Below are 24,010 nucleotides of genomic sequence, written 5' to 3' on the forward strand. Positions count from 1 at the left end.
TCTGGCGAAGCAAACTATGATGCAGCAGCAGAACTGGAAGCAGGAGATGGCCAGTTCCACTGCAGGGCTGATGGAAGCCCTCCAGGGGCCTGATCCGGCCCCTGGGCTGCATGTTTGACACCCTGGCGTTAAGCAGTTCTGTGACTGCCTGAAGTGTAACAAGCCAAGTTTTATCCTCGCTGGTCTGCTCTGGCCCTGCCATCTCAAAACCCAACAGCCTCTTTTCCCAACCTAAGAGTTTATTCAATGAGTTCCTTCTTTCCAGTTAGGTTTGCCAACTCCAGCGTGGGGAATTCCCGGGGATTTGGGGGGTGGAGCATGGGGGGGGAAGGCAGGGTTCGGGGCGGGGAGGGACCTCCACAAGGTATAATGCCATAGATTTCAAAGCAGCCGCTTTTTTCCAAAGGGAACTGATCTCTGTAGTTTGGAGATCGGTTGTAGTTACGGAAGAACTCCTGGCCCCACCTGAAGGGTGGCCACCCTCTTTCCAATTCCTTCTTTTCCACTAACACGCTGAAGAAGCTTAGTTTATAATGGTGTGCCGCCTATAACTCAGGAAGCCTGTATTTCACATCTCTTCCTGGTCACAAATGTAGTAGGTGTTGGCTGATCTTGAATGGTAATAGGTGAGGAGTAGGTGACCTCAGGCGAGTTGCTATTCTTTTAGCCTCATTCTCCCACTCTGTTATATGGGGATAGCAGTAACTGTCCTACTTCTAAGGAGGCTGGTTGCAAGGATTCCTGAAGGTACGCAAAGCATTGTGAAAATCTGAAATGGCTTGGTGAGGTTTTTCATTGCATATTTATTTCCCCTTGTTAAAAGTCCTCTAACACCCATTAATTCCACCTTACCACGCCTTGGAGTTTCATTTCTGAATTTGGGGAGGCAGCCCTGGAATGTACAAAGCAGGCATATGTGGGGGGATGGTGATTGTGGAGGTTTTCTAATGTGTTGAGTGCTACTCCCTTAAACTGTGCTATAAGCAGTTTCCTCCATCTAAGCAGAGACAGAGTTTTCTCAGCTCTGGGGAGGCTTCAAAACGAGTTTAACCTGTGACACTTTGCTGAAAGACATGCAGTTAAGCCATGCCTAATTTGTCCCCCCTACTGATTTTTTTTTTAAGTGCCTTGACTCAGAAGGCCCTGGCTAGCCCAATCTTGGAAACTTGGTTGGTACTTGAATAGGAGACCATCCAGGAAGCCCAGGGTTGCTATGCAGAGGCAAGCAGTGGCAAACCACCTTTGTCTGTCTCTTGCTTTGAAAACCCCAAGAGGGGTTGCCTTATGTTGGCTGCGACTCGATGGCAGTTTCCACCACCACAAAAACAAGAAAAAGCCCCCAAACATCTTGTATACATTAAGGAAACTTTTCATTGTAGCACTTGGGTATTTCAGAGGTACTTAAACATCTTAAGTTCTCAGATTTAACAAGAAGCATAAAATTTATAAAATTTAGCAGCAAGCTGTTCAGTCCTGGAGTCCTCTTTTGTTTCAAAACGTGGATAATCTCTTATCTCATGGATACTAATGGCGAGATTTAATGCCTGTTTATCCTCTTCACTGATCCTAGGAATGATACTGTTGTGCAGAATCGGGAGTATTAATTTTTTTAGGTTGATTTGATGCATAATAAATACACCTAATGACTTCACTGCTGCCACCGGCCATTCCTTTCCGCCATTCTAGAATTTTGTTTAAACCACTGTTTGACACCCGTTCTGTTTCACAAATGCATTCCAATCCTCCCAGCAAATCGCTTCCTCTCTCCTGGCCTCCACTACGTTCCCGAAGCCTCAGACTTTCTCTGCTTCATCAAATAGGTTGTTGCCAACTAGCTGGAGGATCTGGGACCATTTCAATAACATGTAACATATAAATCATGCCAGGGAAGCAAAGAAATTACCTTGGGTTTTGTTTTGTTTTTTGTAGTTTGGAGGGATTTTAAAGCTAGAGCTGGATGGGGATCAGTACTGGTAGAAGATCATTTTTAAGAAATTAAACCTCAAGCCTGCCTCTGGACTTCTCTTCCCTGTAATGGTTTAGTGTGGCACGTAATCTTTGTGTGCCTGTCCTTATTTGGGGGGTGGTGGTCTGTGTTAACGCCCTCCTTTGAATTCTACTGTTTCGTAAGACCTCTTGTGCTGGCAGAGCCTCATTTCTCAGGTGCTTGTTATCAGAAAGCTTTACAGAACCCAAATGAAAGGAACTGCATCTTTTAAACTTGGCACTGTTTCTGGGGCTCTGGAGTGTTCTCATGCACTTCCTCCACACAAAAAGATGTTCCTTCCTGAATCCAGTCCAGGTGTGCTCAAAGTTGCATGCATCTTAGAATTTTAGAATTGGGCACAGAAGGTCAGCATCCTCAGAACTTGATTTTGGTTGCTAACAGAAGGCAAGTTTCTAGCCCCTTAAAGCTACGAAGCAGGGTTGGCTTTGGGAGGGGGTGGGAAGATCTGAGCACATGTTCTTATAGGGAGAAGGCAGGAACCTGATATGTCACAATCCCCTTGTTCTTTCCTGTGATTAGCACAGGTAGAATAATACACTTATTATTCGTATTTAGCAAATTTTCCAAAGAGGGCTAAGGATTGAGGGGAGGCCAACAAGTGGGAGGGTTCTTGCGTACTAGCCAGTATTTCTTTGGGAAGATGAGACGTTTAAGCTGCCCCAAGCAGTTTTCTTTGAGAGGTGGCATGAAAATTTTGTACATAAATAAAATGTGCCCCATTGCAAAAAAGAGGCAAACACAGTGGTGGAGCTATATGTGAAACTGATAGGCCTTGGGTTAGAGGTAGGGTAGCCAACTCCAGGTTGGGAAATACCTGGAGATTTTGGGGGTGGAACCTGAGGAGGGCGGGGTTTGGGGAGGAGACAGACTTCAGTGGGGTATAATGCCTTAGAGTGAAGCTTCCAGAGTGGCCGTCTTCTCCAGGTGAACTGATATCTGTCACTTAATCAGTTGTAAGAGTGGGATACCTGGAGGTTGTATATCAAAAAGAGAGCTCACGGGAGGAGATTGTATCAGTATATAAACACTCTGTGAATAATTTATGAATACAAGCAGAAAGATTGTATTGTATTGTACAAATTGACTCAAATTTATCAAGTTCAACAAGCACCCTTATATATTTCCTTAAAGCGCTAGGATCAAAAAGTACTTAATACAAAGGGAAAACTCTAAATAAAGTCCACCAATCCTATGTATGAACAGTTTCAGGAGAAAAAAAGTTCCACATCTGTAGGAGTAGCAACTATGCGTGGCTGGCTTCACTTCCGCATTCGTTTTTCGCTTGTATTTGTAAATTATTCACAGAGTGTTTATATACTGATACAATCACCTGGAGGTTGGCAAGCCTAGTTAGAGGGTAGGTCAGACTCTTGGGTCACACAGGAGAGGGAGCTTGGCAGCGTGTGCTTGCTGGCAGGAACCAAGTAGGCCACTGTGGAAAGGAAGGAGGAGGACGATAGGACAGGGTCCCCAATATTTTTGAGCCTGTGGTCACCTTTGGAGTTCTGACCCAGGGTGGTGGATGCAACCACAAAATGGCTGCTGCAGGAAGCAGCAGGCACAGATGCATACCGGAAGCCCAAATGGAGGGTCCGAGAGGACTGAATTTTTAATAACACACTGGGAAAGAGTTGGAGAGAGAATGAAACCATCCCTGTGGTAATTTTAATCTGCTCAGATCTCCGCTGATCAGTCAGAAGCCCTGATGGGCAGGAGCCCCATCTGCCCCCCACCCCCTTTCTTGAAACATTTGATGGGCACTGTGGCGCCTGCAGGCACCAAGCTGGGGAACCCTGCGTATAGGACAAATAAGAATTGAAAGATCAAGTGCTCCTCATCAAAGGCTAAGTAAACTCAGCAGTCATGGGATAGGAGGACGTCCTCTTGTGGATTAAAAACTGGTTAATTAACAGGAAACAGAGTGAATATAAATGGGCAGTTTTCACACTGCAGTGTGGTAAGCAGTGTGTGTGTGGGGGTGCCTCAGGGCTCAGTACCAAGTCCGGTGCTTTTTAACTTGTTCATTAATGATTTGGAGTTGGGAGTAAGCAGTGAAGTGTCTAAGTCTGCAGATGACACTAAGTTGTTCAGAGCAGTGAGAACAACATGGCGACTTGTGAGGCACTCCGGAGGGACCTGTCGAGGCTGGATGAGTGGGCATCAACATGGCAAATGAGGTTCAACATGGGCAAGTGCAAAGTAATGCACATTGGAACAAAAAATCCCAACTATACATACATGTTGATGGAAGTCCGAACTGGCGGTAATTGATCAGGAGAGAGATCTTGGAGTCCTGGTAGAAAACTCACTGAAGATGTCGACTTAGGGTGCGACTGCAATAAAAAAAGGCAAAGGCTATGCTGGGGATTATTAGGAAGGGAATTAAAAACAAATCAGCCAGTATCATAATGCCCCTGTGTAAATCTATGATGTGGCTTCATTTGGGATACTGTGTACAGTTCTGGTCACTGCATCTCAAAAAAGATATTATAGCATTGGAAAAGGTACCAAAAAAGGGCTACTAAAATGGTTAAGGGGATGGAACACTTTCCCTATGAAGAAAGGTTAAAGCACTTGGGGCTCTTTAGCTTGGATAAATGACAACTGAGAGGTGACATGACAGAGGTTTACAAAATTATGCATGGGATAGAGCAGGTAGAGAAAGAAGGCCTTTTCTCCCTTTCTCACGGCACATGAACTCTTGAGCACTCAATGAAACTAATCAGTAGTAGGTTTAGAACAGATAAAAGGAAGCCCTTCTTCACGCAAAGAGTAATTAACGTGGAATTCACTGCTGCAGGAAGCATAGACAGCTTCAAGAGGGGACTGGATAAACATATGGCGCACATCAGTGGCTATTAGCCACAAGATATAGATGGAACACTCTGTCTGGGGTGTTGCTCTGTATTCTTGATGTTTGGGGGGCAACAGTGGGAGGACTTCTAGAGTTTTCACCCCACTGGTGGACCTCCTCACGACACCTGGCTTTTGGCCACTGTGTGACACAGAGTGCTGGCCTGGATGAGTCACTGGCCTAATCCAACATAGCTTCTCTTATGTTCTTAAGTGGTCCATGGAAAAAAGACTTGCAGGGGTAGTTCGGAAGACCAGTAGACATGATAAAGCCATATCAGTCACTGGTTTTGTATGTTGGGGAGAGACTATTCACATGAATCAAAATTGGCGAGAGCCAAAGAGGAGTCCAGCTCTCTACCCCAGCCAGGCCCCATCCCTGGACTTGCCTCTGATCCGTCCACAAGTGTTCCAACTAGACAGGTGGGTGATGACATTTCCTGCAAGCACAAGAGAGAAGAATGTAGCAATTACTACATGAAAAACAAGATTCCAGGGTTCTGCTGAAGCAGCCCCAGTTCCATGGGTAGGTGCCCTGCTCACAGCTTCGTGGTGCAGTTGTGAACGTACAGAATTCTAGAAGCCCCTTCTGTATGCATTCTGTCACAGCAGTGGAGGAATTGCTGATGCCTCATGCATGAAGCCGCCTCATGCGCTTACTTTTGTTTGTCAGCTTGAAACGGCTGCCTTGTTCTACAGAGAGAACAATAGCTTGCTCGTAGCGTAGGGTCATATGGTGTTGTCATATTGTTTAGCCCAGAGTGGGGCCTGAAAAGGCTATCTATGCAGTCCAGTGGGCCTGTTTTCAAATCTTCACCAGTTGGAACAGCTGTTCTGTGTGTTCGCTGTGATGGCAGGTAAACTAAGCTCTTCCTTTAGTTGCTCTGAAGTTTTGTAGGTGCAGCAGCTCCTTAACCTGTGGATTTCTTCTCATGGTCTCCTAGGGATATCAAAGAGGTCTAATAAGAGTAATTCACCTGGCTTGATGACTTCTCTCCCTCAGTCCATGCTCATTTTTAATGCTGAGTTTTTAATACATTACTATGATGTCCTAAGGGACTGTGGTGGCTCAGAGATTAAGACAGTGAGTTGCAGACCAGAAGATCAGTAACTCGGCAGTTCGAGACCTAAGTGCCGCATAACAGAGTGAGCTCCCGTCTTTGGCCCCAGCTCCTGCCAGGCTAGCAGTTCGAAAATGAGAAATTCCAAAGAGATAAATAGGTACCTCTTTGGTGGGAAGGTAACAGTGTTCCGTGCACCTCAGTGTTTAGTTATGCCGGCCACGTGACCATGGAGAAGTCTGCAGACAGCACTGGCTCTTCGGCTTGGAAACGGAGGTGAGCATCATCCCCTAGAGTCAGATTCCAACTGGCTTTTGAGCAAGGGAAGCCTTTACCTTTACGATGTCCTAAGGCAGGAATCCCCAGCCCTTTCGAGTCTGTGGACACTTTTGGAATTCTAACACTGTGCGGTAGCCACAGCCACAAAAAGGCTGCTTCGGGTGATGGAGCCAGCCACAAAAAATGGCTGCCACGGCTTATTTTAGGTCACACCGTGAAGATCGTTTCATGGTGGGAACTGCTGCCCAAGCAATGTTTCTAAAAATCTCTACAGCCAGTCGAATCTGCAGTGGCCGGTCAGAAGCCTTGCTAGGCAAAAGCACCTTCTGGCCCTGCCGGCTTCCTAAAAACACTTGGTGAGCACCAGCAAAGGTGTCAGTGGGCGCCACATTGGGGACCCCTGTCCTAAGGGCTTCAGTCCTTGTTAAAATGATTGTATGTAAAAAATAAAACAGTCCTCACCAAAAACTTGCATTCTGATCTACGCGGACCCCCCCCCCCCCCCAGCACTCTTCTCACCCACGTGCAGGTCTGTCTTCAACCATTCCATCTCCCAAGGACAGGTGTAACAACCTCCTGCTTATTGAATTCCACCCCTGCCGGCTTGCTCCCTCGCTCTTAATGCTACCTTAAATCTAGGAGTTCCTGTGCTTTTATATAAACAGATCGGTGTGAGTAATTTCTGGACAAGTCTTTTGCTCTGCAGGTCACTTCATAAGCACACAGAGCCAATATTCTGGTACAGAAATCAGCTTCCATTTTAAAATGGATTACTGTTTTCTTGCCCAAAGGGAGAATGTTGATAAACTTACTCAGGAAGGACTCTTATTACCTTGTGTGGGTTTTCAGCCTTTTCAGTGCGTCTCGGTTTGAGCTGTATTGCACACACACCCACCCCTTATCCCCAAGAGCACTGCATTCTTGTTTTATCATTTCTGCAGCTCACTGGGGCAAGCTGGGAGTGTCCGGTTCAGAACAAATAATAAGCACTTATGTAATTTAAAGTGTCCGAGGTGCTTCCTGTAATCTCATTAACTGGAACTAAAGCACTGTGGGACCTAACTTGTATTGGATACTTCAATATCACATGGCTTTTTAACCTACCCAGAACATTAAGCATGGGCTAAGAAAATCTGAAGTGAGGGGTGGGGGTTTGGTGTTGTTTTTTTTAAATTGTGCTGTGGGAGATTTCCAGGTGCCACCTGGAGGTTGGCAACCCTTGTGTATCTGCATGCTGTGTAGCTGGTCTGAACCTTGGATCGTAGCTTGAAAAACTGAATTCTTAAGCATCTGTCATCCGTCCCCCCTCCCCCCGTGTCTAAAGATATTGGGTTTCTAGATGTCACATTTACAGGAATAGAAAAAGGGGTGGATAGAGTTGATCTTAGGTCCCAGCATCAAATGGAAGAGCTTGGGTGACCAGGTGCCTTGGGATTTTTTCCCCCCTGCCCTGCCTTAGGTTTCAGGAGAGAAACCTGGTCTGAGCATCTGGGCCCCCACCTGCACGCCTTTCCAATACGACAAAGCTAACTCCAGTTCCCACTGTGTTCCTGAGTTTGCGCCTCTACTATTTTGTGGTAGAGATACTCTGCAGTTGTTGATTGTCAAGGGTGCCTCCTAGGTGTTTTGAAAGGGGAGTTCTGCAGTTACTTTCAGGGAGGTGTAGATTGCCACCCTTCTCAACCCTGTGCAGGCCATAACGTGTGTCTGAATGCAACTACACACAGTCGCTAAACATGTGTGTGACGTTTTGCATAGAACATGATCTCTCTTTGTGAGTTAAAGGTGAGGAGTATAACCAGGTTGGGTTTGGGAGAGAGTTGATGAATTGTTGGGGAAATGGTGCACAACAAGCAGGTGGGGGTGGTTCAGGAAGTGTTTGGGGTGGGCTTGGCAGTTCCAGGCATGTGATGTAGCAGGTGGTCCTCAGCCAGGACTTGGGGGAAGGCAGGAAAAGGGGCTGGTGATAATTGAGAGTATATGGTTAGCTGTACAGACCATGTGCACCAAGGGAAACCCAGTTCTGTGCTCAGCTCTGTAAACCCAAAGAAGTGATGCAAAGAAGTGAATTTGCACAGGTTTACTTTGGTTCACTTTACTGTTTTACATTATTTGTATATCAGTTTTTATTCATAGGGACAGTCAGGGTGCTTTGCTGAGTTCAGAAGCCCCCCCCCCCAGCACACACCTACCCAATCACTGGAGATCCAGTTTAACCATCTGTCTGTCCTCTGCGATTTCTGTAAACATGGCCCAGAGATTTTTATGCCTATCTTTACAACAGTGAGGGCTGGAAATCTTATTTTAAAACAAACAGATTTTTAAGAACATAAACTGGGCATCCAGTGCCACACTCTTCTTGGGGAGGATTTGCAGAATCATAACATGTGCACTTCCTTGTTAACATTATTATTATTAGCTTCGTTTATTTATTTAGCCATGGAGTCACAGCTAACGTACAGGGCTTTCTTTTTTAAAATACTTGTGTGTGTGTGTTTATGTGCTTGTCTGGAAGTCATGGTTGACTTCTGGCAACCCCTACTGGGGGTTTGGATGTTTTCCAGAGAGGTGGCTTGATTAGTCTGCCTCTGCGTCCCGCCTCTGGTATTCCTCAGAGGTCTCCCATCCAAGTACTTGCCGGAGTCAACCCTGCTTAGCTTCGCAAGAGACGCCCAGAGGTGTTTTGCCATTGCCTGCCTCTGCGACATAAGGCAAGAGACGCCCAGAGGTGTTTTGCCATTGCCTGCCTCTGCGCCCCAACCCTGAGATTCCTTGGTGGTCTCCTATCCAAGTTCTAGCCAGGGCCAGCCCTGCTTAGCGTCTGAGATCTGACAAGATCAGGCTAATCCTGGGCTCTCCAGGTCAGAGCTAGCTGAGTTTATGCTCTGCTGTTTTCCCCAATGGAAGGCCCAAAGTCGCCGACATTGTTCTCCTCCTCTCCATTTTTATCGTCTCAACAACCCTTCCATGGCGGACTGGGCATTTGAACCTGGGTCTCCCAGATCCAAGGCCAACACTCTTAACTGTTGCACCACACTGGCTGCCATACGGAGTAGAAAGAGAGCCAGAAGTGACACTGGTGGATTTTGTCAGGGTGAAAAGAATAAATTTTACACTGTTGGTCAATGTAAGCTGTAAGAAAAGAGGTGATAAGGTCATAGTGGTAGGAAAGAAGAGGAGATTGGATTTATACCCTGCCCTTCACTACCCAAAGGAGTCTCAGGGTGGCTTACAATTACCTTTCCCTTCCTCCCCCACAACAGACACCCTGTGAGGTAGGCGGGGCTGAGAGAGCTCTTTCGAGGACTGCTCTTGAGAGAACAGCTCCAAGAGAACTTGTGACTGACCCAAGGTCACACCAGCAGCTGCATGTGGAGGAGTAGGGAATCAAACCCAGTTCTCCCAGATTAGAGTCCGTGCTCTTAACCACTATACCAAACTGGCACTCCTGGGTGCTTGTTAGTGAAGGCATCCAAAGTTGACTGGGAAGGGAAAGCAGGGCAGGCCAGTGAGGAGGAGGAGGTTGTGGCAGAACCCAGTAAATGTTTGGCTTGGCTTTGTAACCCTCCCACACTCAGGGAACTGGGGAATATATACAGGTTTGCTGGTAGCTTTTAAAAAATCCAGCCATAATGATGTTTGGCCTCATTGTTTACCTTTGGGAGTGTGACAGGGAACAGGGACCATGCTAGTTGTCTAGCTTTGGCCGTCTCTGGGTGACGCAGACATTCAGGTGCTAGTTGGTCTTCAGCCACCGTCCCATCTCTCTCTGTCCTGTTTCTCTCATAGATTCTGGATCTCTGATTCAGCAGCCCTTGTGAGGGGAGGGGGAGGAAGAAAGCTGGAATGTGCTTCAGACTAGAAGCAAACTCTAAGAGTTCAGCTGTCTCAGCGTGTCCATAAAAGGAAATTCCTTGGTTTAGTCAGTCATGGAACTAGTCTCTCCTTGCCAATTTTGATTGCTGACCCAGTTCCCGTATGCCCCCGTCAGAATCCGTAGTGCCAAAGAGCACTGATCTTCTCAGTGGTCCTGAGAAACTATTTTTCCAAATAAAAGAATGTGGTTGTATTGTGCACTTCAGCCTTCTGTGATGAACAAAGGGGAAGTCAGGCATGGTTACCTTCCTCTGCTTTCTTCTCTGCGTCAGTCCCAAATCCTTTCCTAGGTTTTTCCAAGGAGTAATACAATATAGTATGCCACAAAGACCTAGGGGAAGCAAACGAGGCATGAGTTGTTCTTTGGAAACTGCTGCCCACTAACTTCTTTTGTTGAGATACGAGCATTCATAGGCTGGTGCTACAATATGCTGGAGGATGCTTTCTTCTCTGCGTCAGTCCCAAATCCTTTCCTAGGTTTTTCCAAGGAGTAATACAATATAGTATGCCACAAAGACCTAGGGGAAGCAAACGAGGCATGAGTTGTTCTTTGGAAACTGCTGCCCACTAACTTCTTTTGTTGAGATACGAGCATTCATAGGCTGGTGCTACAATATGCTGGAGGATGAATCAAATCTGGCACCCAGAACATGGTAAAGGAACCTATGGCGTGTTTGAGATCGGCTTGATTTCTGTTACTGGTCACCATCTTGGCTGCTGGGTGTAAGGATGTTGGGGCTGCCTTGCTGGGTGGAGCCAGGAGTCCCCTCCAGCCCAGAGTTCTTTCCTGATAGTTCTTGAACTTGTTTGTTATAGGGAGCCATTTGGGTTGTTGGGAATGATTCATATTGCCAGATTTGACAAAGGAAATGCTGAAAGATAGCTGCATTTCACAGCATTAATGCTTTGTGTGTTAAGTGCCATCAAGCCACTTCCAGCTGGCGACCCTGTGAATTAATGTCCTCCAAAACATCCTGTCATTAGTAGCCATGCTCGGGTGTTGCAAACTGAAGGCTGTGGCTTCCTAGTTTGAGTCAATCCGTCTCAAGTTGGATCTTCCTCTTTTTCCTGCTACATTCAACTTTTCCTAGCGTTGGTGCCTTTTCCAGTGAGTCTCATCTTCTCATGATGATTTGATGGGTAAACTACTGTGGACTAGACTCTACGATAGGTGAATAGGGAACTGGCTGGAGAACCGCACTCAGAGAGTAGCTGTCAATGGCATTTCACCTGAATGGAGGGAGGTGTCCAGTGGGGTGCCACAGAGCTCGGTTCTGGACCTGGTACTTTTCAATATTTTTATAAATGATCTGGATGAGGGTGTGGAGGGGCTGCTCATTAAATTTGCAGATGACACTAAATTGGGAGGAGCAGCGAACACGCCAGAAGATAGAGATAGAATTCAACGAGATCTGAACACGCTGGAAAAGTGGGTGGGTGTGAACAAGATGCAATTTAACAAGGGTACATCTGAGTAACAAAAATGAGGAACACGCATACTGGATGGGGGATACACTTCAGAGTAGCAGTGTGTGTGAACAAGATCTTGAGATAAGGGTGGACTGAAAGTTAAATATGAGCAGTCAGTGTGATGCAGCGACAAAAAAGGCTAATGTAGTCTTGGGCTGTATCAACAGAGGTATAACATCCAAATCACAAGATGTCATAGTCCCGCTGTACACTGCATTGGTCAGGCTGCACTTGGAGTATTGTATGCAGTTCTGGAGGCCTTACTTCAAAAAGGATGTGGGCAGAATGGAGTGGGTACAGAGGAGAGTGATGAGGATGATCGGGGCCTGGAAACCGAGCTCTGGGAGACTGGAATACTACTAAGTCGGGATCTTAGTATGTCATCTCATAGTACGCTATCTTAACTTATTGATGGACTACCAAGGCGAGCACTTTAAGTAATATTGTATGATTGTTTTAACTGGTTTTAAATGTTTTATGCTAACTGGCTATATTATGCTGGCAAATGTGAGCTGCCCTGAGCCCGTCCGCGGGGAGGGTGGGATATAAATATAACTAATAAAGAAAGAAAGAAAGAAAGAATAAGCCCTATAAGGAAAGGCTGAGGGACTTGGGAATGTTTAATCTGGCAAAGAGGAGGTTGAGGGGGGGACATGGTTGCTCTCTTTAAGTATTTGAAGGTCTGTCATTTAGAGGAGAGCAGGGAGCTGTTCGTGTTGGCAGCAGAGGAGCGGACTCGCAATAATGGCTTTAAAGACTGGAAGGTACCGGCTGGATATTAGGAAAGACTTTTTTACAGTAAGAGTTGTGCAACAGTGGAATCAGCTGCCTAGGGAGGTGGTGAGCTCCCCCTCCCTGGCAGTCTTTAAGCAGCGTCTGAACAAACACTTGTCAGGGATGCTCTAGGCTGATCCTGCATTGAGCATGGCCTGTATGGCCCCTTCCAACTTTGTGATTCTATGATGTGACCAAAGTACGATAGCCACAGTTTGGTTACTTTAGCTTCTAGGGAGAATTCAGGCTTGATTTCACCTAGAACCCACTTATTTTTCTTTTTGGCAGTCCGCAGTACCTGTAAAACACAATGAATAATACTTATTCAATTTGGTGTAGTGGGTTAGGAACGCAGACTCTAACATGGAAGAATTCCAGATTTGATTCCCCACTTCTCCACATGCAGCTGCTGGTATGACCTCTGGTCAGTCACAAGTTCTTTCAGAGCTGTTCTCTCACGAGCAGTCCTCAAAAGAGCTCCTTCAGCCCCACCTGCCTCACGAGGTGTCTGTTGTGGGGAGGGGAAGGGAAAGGAGGTTGTGAACCACTGTGAGACTCCTTTGGGTGGTGAAAGGCGGGGTATAAATCCAATCTCCTCTTCTTTCTGTTAATTTCGTTTTCACATTTGAGAGCAGTCATGTTGAAAAATTGTTACCTGCCTACTCACCTTAATTTTCTCCTAGCTATCAGAGAAGCTCATATAAGTTGGAAGAGTTAAAAGTCTCTTTCACACTGGCCTCCTATTTCCATAATGGCCAGTGCATGTGGATAGGCAAGGTGCTAATTTATTTGGAACAGACTTATTTAAAGACTGGGGGTGTGGTCATGGCTTCTGCTTGGCATGCAGAAGGTCCCAAGTTCAGTCCCCAGTATCTCCATTTAAAAGGGTCAGGAAGCAAATGATGTGAAAACATCTCTGCATGAGACTCTAGAGAAAGAAGCTTCTGTCAATCAGAATAGACAGTATTGACCTTGAGAGGCCAAGAGGTCAGACTGGGTAGCTTCACGTGAAGATGGCTTACCAGTCAAAGTGCTGGTTTGCAATATTAAAATGTAACTGTCTTAACAATGAGCAACGATTTCCTTAAAACAGAATATATAATCCTCACATTTGACAGATTGGCAGACCTACGGTACTTCAGAATTCTAAGTGCTTTGGGGATTAATGTTATCAGGGCTGAACCCTCCAAAAGAGGTGAATCTGTGGGCTCTTTTCTGCTCTTCTCGAAATATTTTACAGCATTGTGGAGCCGTTGCTGCATTCTTGTTTTTGTTTTGCAAGCCACGCAAGGGAAACTGTAAAAATAGCTGTACTTAAAAACCTCTTTTGAAGTGGGGAAAACATCAGGAGGAAAGCTGAACCGTGATGCAGAGGCAGCTGTGGGGAAAAATTTTCCCCTCAGTTGTGAGCTCAGGGAAAGTCTGTTCTTAAAAGAAAGATGTCAAGTTGTGTCCATAGAAACCATTAGCACATGAAATTCCTACAATCAACAGGTGTTAAAGACTCTCTTCCTTCCAAGGCCTTTGCTTTATCTAATTCTAGCTTCTTTTTTCCTGTGCAAACTGAGCATGCACGGACTTGGGGGAAAAATTGCTTGAAAGCTTTGCCCTACCATAGCATTCCTTTGTGCTTGTTACACAGCGTTTGAGGGTAGGACTTCCGTGTTTCCTGTGGCGAAACCGGGACCCATCCCCATCCCTGGGAGACTGAGCGGCCGTTCTGTGGCTCGCAAGCCCCTGCTTTTGCCTCCCCCCCTTTCCTGGTGGGGCTATTTCCCTTCGTTACACGCTGCCACCACTCACTGAATGGACACTGCCTTCCTAGAGGGACAGTGAGACCCCTCTGGCCGATTCCCCAACCTTGGGAAGTTGGTACCACAATCTTTGGGTGCCCCCTGGAGAGCTGGCAACCCCTCCGATTTGGGCCCGTCTGCATTCCATAGCCTCCCTTTGCCTCTGGTAATGCGCTGAGCGGGGAGGATTAAGTGGTCAAGGCACACCAGGTCTTAGAATTCCAAAAAGAAGATTTATTTTAACTATGTACAAGATAAGCACAGAAAATAAACACGCGCACATTAACACAACCTGGGCAAAAAATAAATACGATTTAAAACGCCATTCCTCTGTCCCCTACACACACCCTCACGATCTCTGGAGATTGTGGAGAAACCTCCAGCCCTTCACTGGACTGGTCACTGGTCCTGTTGCCCTCCTGGCTGTCCACCACGGTTTATAGTGGCCTGGATGCCCTGGAGTTTGAGGCAACAGGAGCCCCCACCTGTCCGCTCCCTTGAAGCTGCCGTCCACGCTGAGCCAAAGGCTGAAGACTAAAGACTCTCCTCAGGGACCAAAGCCTTTATCTCCCTGGCTCCACCCCTGGGTTGTGTCCATATTTTCCCGCTCTTTTCCCCTAGTGATTCTGGGAAATGTAGGCAGGCAACTGGGGAAGTCCCATCCACCTGGTGAGGGTTAGCCCTGCAGGCCCCCGTCCGGAACTACAGGCCACTTACCCTTACGGGGAGCCATTTTAAACACCAGGTACAGACGGCCTCCATCTTACACACCCAGGTAAATGCCATTTCGTCACATGTCCCGTCAGGGGCTCATTCATTACAGGGATGATCAAGTCGGCCAGTTGACTGCCGTGTGGTTCCAGGTAAGGCTTATTATCTAAAATTATCTGTGTGCACTTTATGGCCTGAAACGCCAGCCTTCACAAACTGGAGAGCCAGCCTAGCCCTATGGACAGATCATCAATCTCAAGTCTCTCGTTACCTTTTGTGGTGCGATCCCGCCCCCCCCCCGGTCATTCTGAAAACTGTGTAGGAGGCATCTTCCATGTAGGGTGGGGTTAATTGTAAGCGTCCCAGCACAGCTACCTGAAAATGAGTCACTCTGTCGTCACAGTCACTTAGTCACTTAATATGGGCTTGGGTTGATTAGGGAAGGGAGAGGCCGTGGCCCAGTGGCAGAGCATCTGCTTGACGTGCAGAAGTTCCTGAGTTCAGTCCCCACCATCTCCAGTTAAAAGGATTGTGTGGTAGGTAATGTGGAATGAAATCCTGGAGAGCTGCTGCTGCTGCTGCTCTGAGTAGACAGGCCTACTGACCTTGAAAGACGCAGTGGTCTGATTCAGTAGAAGGTAGCTTATGCTTAAGAACATAAGAAGAGCCCTGCTGGATCAGAGCAGTGGTCCATCTGTTCCAGCACCCTGTCTCACACAGCAGCCAACCAGTTCCTCTGGAGGGCCAGCAACAGGGCAGAGAGGCCGAGGCCTTCCCTTGATGTTGTCTCCTGGCTCTGGGATTCAGAGGCTTAGTGCCTCTGAATGTAGAGGTTCTCAGTCACCATGGCTAGCAGCCACAGATAGACCTATCCATGAATCTGCCTAATCCCCCTTTTAAAGCTGTTTATTCCTGTGGCCATCACTACATCCTCTATAAGAACATAAGCTTCATTTGTTTATGTGGAGCTCAACATTTGGGTCCTCATGTGATTTGGTGGTTGTGTAAACTCTAGATTTGAACTGTAGGTGGAGTTTACAGCCTCTCACACGAACTTCTGTCTTCTCTTTTGGAGAAGGCAGATTCTAGCTAGGGGAGTGTGTAAGCATTCGGATGCGCATGTAGACATGCTGATTTCATCCATGGGTTTATCTCCTGCCACTTTTGTGTAGTTGGCCATCTGTAATAACAAAAGTGTGTCTGCTAATACAGTGCAGTTTTGGGGAGCCATATTTTTAAGAAGAAGAAGATTTATACCCCACCCTTCACTACCCAAAGGAGTCTCAGAGCGGCTTACAATCTCCTTTCCTCCTCCTCCCTGCAACAGACACCTCTGAGGTAGGTGGGGTTGAAGAGAGCTCTCCCAAGAACTGCCCTTGAGAGAACAGCTCTGAAACAACCTGTAATTGACCCAAGGTCACACCAGCAGCTGCATGCAGAGGAGTGGGGAATCAAACCCGGTTCTCCCATATTAGAGTCTGCACTCTTAACCACTGCACTAAACTGGCTCTCACCAGAATGGATCTCAGCTTAAGTGTAGGTATTACTGGGTTTAACTAAGTACAGGTGTGATATGGATTGCCAAATTTCTCTCTCCTGGAGGCATCTTCTGTAATTTCTTAACTGGGAAGGAAACATTTTAGCCTTAGAAGTTCAAGCAGCACCTACTAGATCCATACCAGCAGCACAGCTGTTAAAAATGTCACCAGGTGAGGAGATTCCTTTAATGGTCACTTGCATAGCATTCATTGTGTGTCCAAGGCAAGCCCAAAATATTTTGGTATCCATGGCGGAAAACCATAGTGGCATTGTTTTTCTCATCTCTCTCCCCTTGAATTGACATGGACATAATGCACCAAGAATGTCTCCTTTTATTCCGTCCAGATTGGTTCACCCACTGTCCCCAACACCGGTCAAAATCTTGGCCTTGTTTCTGGGTGGGAAGGATTCCAGTTTGGTGTAGTGGTTAAGTGCGCGGACTCTAATCTGGGAGAGCCGGGTTTGATTCCCCACGCCTCCACTTGCAGCTGCTGGATGACCTTGGGCAAGCCATAGTTCTGGCACAGCCGTTCTCTCAAGGACAGTTCTGGAAAGAGCTCTCTTAGCCCCACGTACCTCACAGGGTGTCTGTTGTGGGGAGGGGAAGGGAAAGGTGTTTGTAAGCCACTCTGAGACTCCGAGTGAAGGGAGGGATATAAATCCAATCTCCTCTTCTTCTTTCTTTTCATCTGCTCATCTCACGTTTTAGAGAGAAGCTGTGTGAGTTGCCCATTTGGAAAGCATTCTTGTCTAGGAAGGAAGCAAGAAAGACCACTGGGTCTGTACGTACATCTGCGTGTGATGTCTGTAGACAGGATGAGAATGTTGACAGCCCCTGTATATTGTTCCGGCCCTTTTCCTGGCTGGAGCTGCTTTTTGGGTAAAGGCTTCATAACGTTCGAAGCAGCCCCAAGGCGAGCAACTCAAACCCCATCTTATCTACCTGCTTGGCCATGACATTTTTTGAATCTGGATTGGGTGTGCTAGCGTTCTGTTCCCTATCATGCGTTGGCTTGCTTTGGCTGCTGGTAAAGGGAGTGTCAGCCATGGCTGAGAAGCCTTGTTCCTCAGCAATTCGTATCCCTTTTTAATCAGCCTGCAGCTGGAGGCGGGAATAACTGGCCCAACTGGTTTTCTTTGGGAAGAGGGAGGTGGCAGCTTGCTACCATTCCTAAGGTGGGTGTGTTCTCAGGAATCCTCTCGACGGAGGGAGGCGTCTGACCACACAAGTGGCATGGCCTCCTTTCGATTCCCAGCCTTTGCTCTTTGGGCACATCCACACGGCAAACCTCCATAGGTTTAGCTACCGCCTCTGTCTCCCAAAGAATCCTTAGATGAGTTGTTCTGTGAAAGATCCAGCGTCTCCGAGCCGCCGCAAACGATGATTTCCAGGTCGTCTTGGGAGAAGCCGCAGTAATTAAACTCAGTTCAAAATCATGGTGTAATTGTGCCCTAAATATAGCCATGGTATTTACTCCTGTGTTTTTTTTACTTAGGGCTGCTACATAATCATCAGTATAGAGTGATAAAACTTTTCCTGGGGATATGTGTGTGCATGTTTGAATGAAGTATATTTGAACGAAAAAGTGTGCGCGCACGCGAAAGCTCATACCTGGAATAAAACTTTGTCGGTCTTGAAGGTGCCACTGGAGTCAAACTTCGTTACGCTGCAGATTAAACACATGGGAACATGGTGGGAGGAAGGTTATGCTAAAGCCACATATCTAGAATGCTGGCTTTTAATGTGCAGAGTTCTCTTTTTTTGGGGGGGGGGACATTCAGCAATACAGCCCTGTTTCCTGGTGCGTACCCCTCTGTTGCAGGGTAGCTGTGGTTTTCCTGAACACTTGATTCTTCCAATTGTATAACCTGGCTGCTTGGCCAAAGTCGAAGTCCCTGCTCAGTTTTACGATCTTTGGGTAGATCTGGGTGGTCAGCTGTGTTGGTCTGAAGCAGCAGAAAAAATTTAGAATCCAGTGGTCTTTGGGTAGTTTTAGGCTCTCGAGCGACATCAGCTGCAAAGACCACAGGGTAGCTTCTTGCTGTTTGCCAGCCTCACTAACCACTAGAGCTGTCAGAATAAAATGGAGCTTACCCATGTATGCAGTGGCAGGAGAAGAGGCCGCACAGAAACGATGACCAAAGGAGAGGAAATGCCTGGAACAAGGGCTGGGCGTGCCCAGGGGCTTCAAGAGGGAGGGAGGGGGGTTGCTGGGGGATATCTGGCCAGCCGCACAAGGCCTCAGCTGTGCGATTGTGCTTTTGTTTCCTTCATCCTGGCAGGGAAAAGAGCTGGGTGTGGCCAGAGGCTCCTCTTGGACTCCAGTAGGTGGCTCTTAGCCTGTGGCTCACGGCCTAAGGGCCCACAATAGCCAAGAAGAGAAGAGATTGGATTTACACCCCGCCCTTCACTACCCAAAGGAGTCACAGAGCGGCTTATGAACTCCTTTCCCTTACCCTTACCCTCCCCACAACAGACACCCTGTGAGGTTGGTGGGGCTGAGAGCTCTGACAGAAACTGCTCTTTTTCAAGATCAGCTGTGCCAGATCTATGGCTTGCCCAAGGTCATCCAGCAGGTGCAAGTGGAGGAGTGGGGAATCACACCCGGTTCTCCCAGATGAGAGTCTGCGCACATAACCACTACACCAAACCTAGTGAAGCAGAACTTGCCCAGCATTTAAAAAAAATGGCCTGGAAATTTTGGGTAAGCTGTTCAGTGTGGAGAAAAACACCTTGGAAGTGCCAAAAAAACCATTTGACATGGCCTTGCTTGTGGCTCTATTTATCTGCCTGTCACATTTCTTATCCCACTCTTCTGCCAAGAAACTCAAGGCAGCATATGTGATTCTCCCCGTCTCTGTTTTATCTTACAATAACCTCATGAGTTAGGTTTGTCCAAGACAGGCCCCAGGTGAATGGATGTCTGGATGAGCAATAAGCTCCATCGTTCCGTGTGCCTCGGCGTCTAGTCATGCTGGCCACATGACCACGGAGAAGTCTTTGGACAGCCCTGGCTCTTTGGCTTGGAAACAGAGATGAGCACCGCATCCCTAGAGTCGGATTCGACTGGCTTTCGAGCAAGGGGAACCTTTACCTATGCTTGAGCAAGGATGTGAATTAAGTTGTTTCTGAGGACCTGTTATGCTACTGGTAATAAAGGGCCTGTGTACAACTGAAAATATTGTTCACATGACCTCCTCTGATGCTGTCTTAAACTATACTTTGTCGGTTTTTCAACACTGTAAAGCTGCCCTCCTCAGTCTTCAGAAAGTTGATCTGTAGAATTTGACATTTAGTAGTAATTAACCCAGCAACTGCTATTCAGTTTTCAAAGCTTTCTCAGTGCCTTTGCCACAAGCAGCCAGTCAAGGCTTTATGAGCATTTGTGAGAAAATTCAGCTGACTTAGAGCAAGCTGGAAACTTTAAACAAAATACTGAAGTTAGCGGTCAGTAGTCGATTCCTTTTCAGAGCGTGTGTGTATACATTTTTATACATAAACTATTGAACATTTTGGAGGGGGAAATGGTTATTGAGAAGATCAGAGCATACAAACCCTGATGAGATGTGAGGTCGAGTTAGTAAGTTAGCAGAGGTGTTTTCCTCCAGAAGGGGCTGCAGTGGCTTAGAGGTTAAGACACTGAGCTGCAGATCGGAAGGTCAGCAGTTCAGCAGTTCGAGACCCAAGTGCCACGTGACGGAGTGAGCTCCCGTCTCTCGCCTCAGCTCCTGCCAACCTAGCAGTCTGAAAGCAAGAAACTGCAAGTAGATAAATAGGTACCGCTTCAGTGGGGAAGTAACAGCATTCCCTGCGCCTCGGTGTTTACTCATGCCAGCCACATGACCACGGAAATGTCTTCGGACAGCGCTGGCTCTTCGGCTTGGAAATTGAGATGAGCACCACCCCCTAGAGTCAGATTCGACTGGCTTTCAAGCAAGGGAAATCTTTACCTTTTTCTCCAGAAGGGACCACCGCTAGTGGAACAGTTCTGCAGGATCCAACTCATGAGTTCAGGAGCAAGGAGCTGTGTGTGGCACATTTTACTTGAAAATGCATACACACACACACACACACACACGTGTTCCATTTGGCTGGTGAAAGTTCATCGTGGAATCACTTAAATCTCACACTTCTTTACAGCTAGGAAGCAATCTGCTATTATATTAAGTTGTGATTGCAAGGGGGTAGCCCTTTTAGTGTGTCTTAGGACAGTAAAAACCAACTCCTCCGTTTACATTTGACATCTACACTTGAAAAGCTCATAGTGTAATTGACACCAAGCCTTGACTCATTTCTTCCCCCACCTGCTCCATAAAATTCCCCAGTATGATTAAGTGGGCCATGGCCCATGAAAGCTCACATTGAAATAAACGTGGTTAGTCTTGAAGGTGCCACTAGATTTGTGTTCTGTTAAGCTGTGGGCCTTCCCAGACAGAGGGCTTGTAGCAAAAGGAAGGTGTGAAGTATTATTGCCAGGGAAATAGCATCTCCTTCATCCAGCTTGGTGTTGATTCTGGTGAATGAATATAAAGGAGGAGCCTGCGAGGATGAGAAGACCATCCTGCAGTTTTGTGTTCTGTTGTGTCTTTTGGGTAGTGCCTTTGTTCCCAAGGGTGGGGTGGGCAGTATAATTTGGCTCCCTTCCATTCCTGGCTTGGTTTTGTTTCTGTTCTCTCCTCCCCCCCCCCCCCCCTCCCTAAAAAAACATCGTAGAATTGCATTGCTGCTTGCTTTCCACAAAGGATGCATTTGGTGGGGGCACACTCTGGATCGATATCATGGTCAGGGTTAAACATGTTGAAGATTCGAGAGCTACACACAGACCCACCCACAAAGGTGACTGCAACCAGGGCCTTGTGTGAGAGTTGCGCCTATTCCCTAAGATGTGCTGCTTTTGATGACTCTTACTGCGCTTTCTCTCTCCCTCCCACTTCTTTTCTCTCCCCCCTCCCGCTTCTAATCATCCTTAACTGTCACCCTGGCGTCATCTCTTTCCTCCCAAGTTACTGTACTGTAGAATTAGCATGGGGCGGTGGCTCTTCTCAGAGGGCGAGGCTGATATCTTGGGGGGGGGGTGCAGATGAGAAGGCGTTCTCCAGAGCCACTCCCTGCCCTAAGAAAGCATGCCGGCAGGTGAGCGGAGGTCTGTCCCAGGCTTCCAACCGGCCTTCTTTCTGTCAGGTTTCCATCCCTTGGAGGACCCCTCCTGCAGGAGAAAGCTGATAGAATTCTGGTGAGTAGCGTGGTGATGTTCAGAGGTACGGAGTCTCTGAAGCACAGTGCCAGGAGGCCTTGGCCTCTGTGCCCTGTTGTTGGCCCTCCAGAGGGACTGGTTGGCCACTGTGTGAAACAGGATGCTGGACTAGATGGATTACTGGTCTGATCCAGCAGGGCTCTTCTTAAGTTCTTATCAGGGAAGGCCTTGGTCTCTCTGCCCTGTTGTTGGCCATCCAGGGGAACTGGTTGGCCACTGTGTGAGACAGGATGCTGGACTAGATGGACCACTGGTCTGATCCAGCAGGGCTCTTCTGATGTTCTTCTCGGTGGAAGGCCTCAGCCTCTCTGCCCTGTTGTTGGCTATTCAGAGGAAATGGTTGGCCACTGTGTGAGGCTGGACTAGATGGACTATTGGTCTGATCCTGCAAGTCTCTTCTTAAGTTCTTATGTTTACCATCGCTAATGGAAGTTCTTATGTCTTTCCTATCCCCTTGGCGTGGGATACTGTGGTGGTTTGTTTAGTTTTCATCCCAAGTGGTGGTTTGTTTAGTTTTCTTTTGGAAGCTATGAAAGAGTGTGTGTGTGTACTGGAAATAAAACACGTTTTATTTTTAGGCTTTTTGAGGATGGCCTAGAAATGAGATGCTTTCAGAAGTTCTTTTGTTGTCCTTAGCTTCTCAGAACTCCCATCCCTCCCCCCTTCTTGGCTGCCTGGATGATTTCCCTGCTTAATAAGAATAGAAGTGAAGGTCCCTTCTGGGTGCTGTGCCAGTACTTGCTCCCTCTCCTACAGCGGGATTCCACGTGGACTGGCTGGTTTCTGCCCTTTCAGAAATGTTGCTGCCATCTGTCTATTCCCCCCCTCCCCCCCCCGTCTTTACTACCCAAAGTATGCAAGAAACCGGACTAGTGGCTGTCGCTTGGTATACCGAAACTTGTTTCTCCTGGCTGGCGCCTCTGATCATGTCTCAACACGAATTTTTGAGTGTAGAGATGTGCTATATGAGTCTGTCCCTGACATGGCAATTTTGTGTGTGTGTGGTTCCTCCTTTTTTTTTCCTTCAAAAAGGGGGGGAAATACAGGATAACTTCATTCTCAAATAAGACATATTCCCCGTAATTGCCTTTTATATAGGTTTTAACCCATACTGTCCACAGTGTAGAGGCAAGTTTTTAAAAATCCATTAAATAGATAACCGCAGTAATAATACCGAGCATCAGTATTATCATAACAATAGTGTTGCTGTTAATATTGCTGTTAATAATTGATGCTAATGACCTGTCACTATGAATATTTTATTACACAATCATCAGTGTACCAGCTGCTTTCTAGATTAATATATGCAAAAAATACAGGTCCCTGCCCTGAGGAGCTTACAGACTGAGGCAACAAGGGAAGGCAGTTGTACAACAAACCAGTTGTACCAGTTTCCAGGTTTTTGACACAACCTGAAAGCAAAAAAGCCAGCTGTATTCTGCACTTTAAAAAGCTACGACGTATTAACTTTCATGTTTTTCCTTTTTTTGCTATAAAACATGTGCTCCCCCACCCCCCAATTGCTGCATCGGGCTGCCAGCGTCTCATTACTGCTTGTTCGTCATCTCTGTATTGCAGCCAGATTGGGGTTCAGGTTGACATGCAGTTCACAGGTTTTATGGACTGTTGCAACACCCGGAAGGAACTAAAAGCTAGCCAATTTACCCAGCTAAGGGCTGGTTCTCACATGCTTTATTATTCATTGCTTGAAGACTTTTTGAGCACTCCCTCCAGATCTCTTCCCTTTGGAAAGTTGTTGCGTTTGAGTTGATGTCAGATAGTGATGGAAATTCTGTCTGTGGCTGCTGAAGACTTGGTAATAGATCACTATGGAGATCAGGCGCGAAGATTTTACACTGTGAGCTTGGTGTATATGAGTTTAACTATGCTGCCATAACATGGCCCATGAAATGCAGCACATATGAGAATCCCTCACAATCTTCCTTTCTCTCATATTGACACGTGGAACTCTCTGCCACTAGAGATAGCATGATGATCCTGATAGTGGGGCTCTGAAGGGGCAAAGACAAAGCATGAAATGTGAAAATACCTTTGCATATTAAGTAGCCATCACTCACCAGTGCATCCCTCCTTGGGACACGGTCAGTTCAGAGGGCCCCATAAGGGGAATGTCTTAAACTGCATGGCTGCAATTGAATGGAATACTCGTCACTGCACCTCATTCAAAATAATTTTGTATTACTACATATAAACAAGGGAGGTGCCCTGCTTAGCGGTGTTACTGCAAAGTTCTAAAAGTCTCACAATTTTGCAGATGTTGTATAGACGTTTAGCTCAGTGTTCGTGTCACAGCTTCTAGTATACGAAGTCTTTCTTGAATGTATCTCCTACTAACTCTCAGCCAAATGGCTTCTGAAGTGCACCCAAACC

At 46.9% G+C, this 24,010-nt stretch overlaps 1 protein-coding gene across 3 annotated transcripts in view; it reads left to right on the forward strand.

Annotated features, from left to right (window-relative positions):
* JUP (junction plakoglobin) overlaps positions 1-24,010 on the forward strand; it is a 94,883-nt gene that overhangs the window by 41,785 nt on the left and 29,088 nt on the right. Inside the window, exon 1 of one of the 3 annotated variants that reach the window (XM_015415375.1) lies at positions 21,577-21,598. The exons of the other annotated variants lie outside the window; for them this stretch is intronic. The gene's annotated coding sequence lies outside the window, so the exon portion shown is untranslated. Of the gene's footprint in view, positions 1-21,576; positions 21,599-24,010 lie in introns of those variants that run through there. 3 annotated transcript variants of the gene reach the window in all.

Source organism: Gekko japonicus, unplaced genomic scaffold (assembly GCF_001447785.1).
Source record: "Gekko japonicus isolate JY-2015 unplaced genomic scaffold, Gekko_japonicus_V1.1 scaffold921, whole genome shotgun sequence".
Lineage (NCBI taxonomy): Eukaryota > Metazoa > Chordata > Lepidosauria > Squamata > Gekkonidae > Gekko > Gekko japonicus.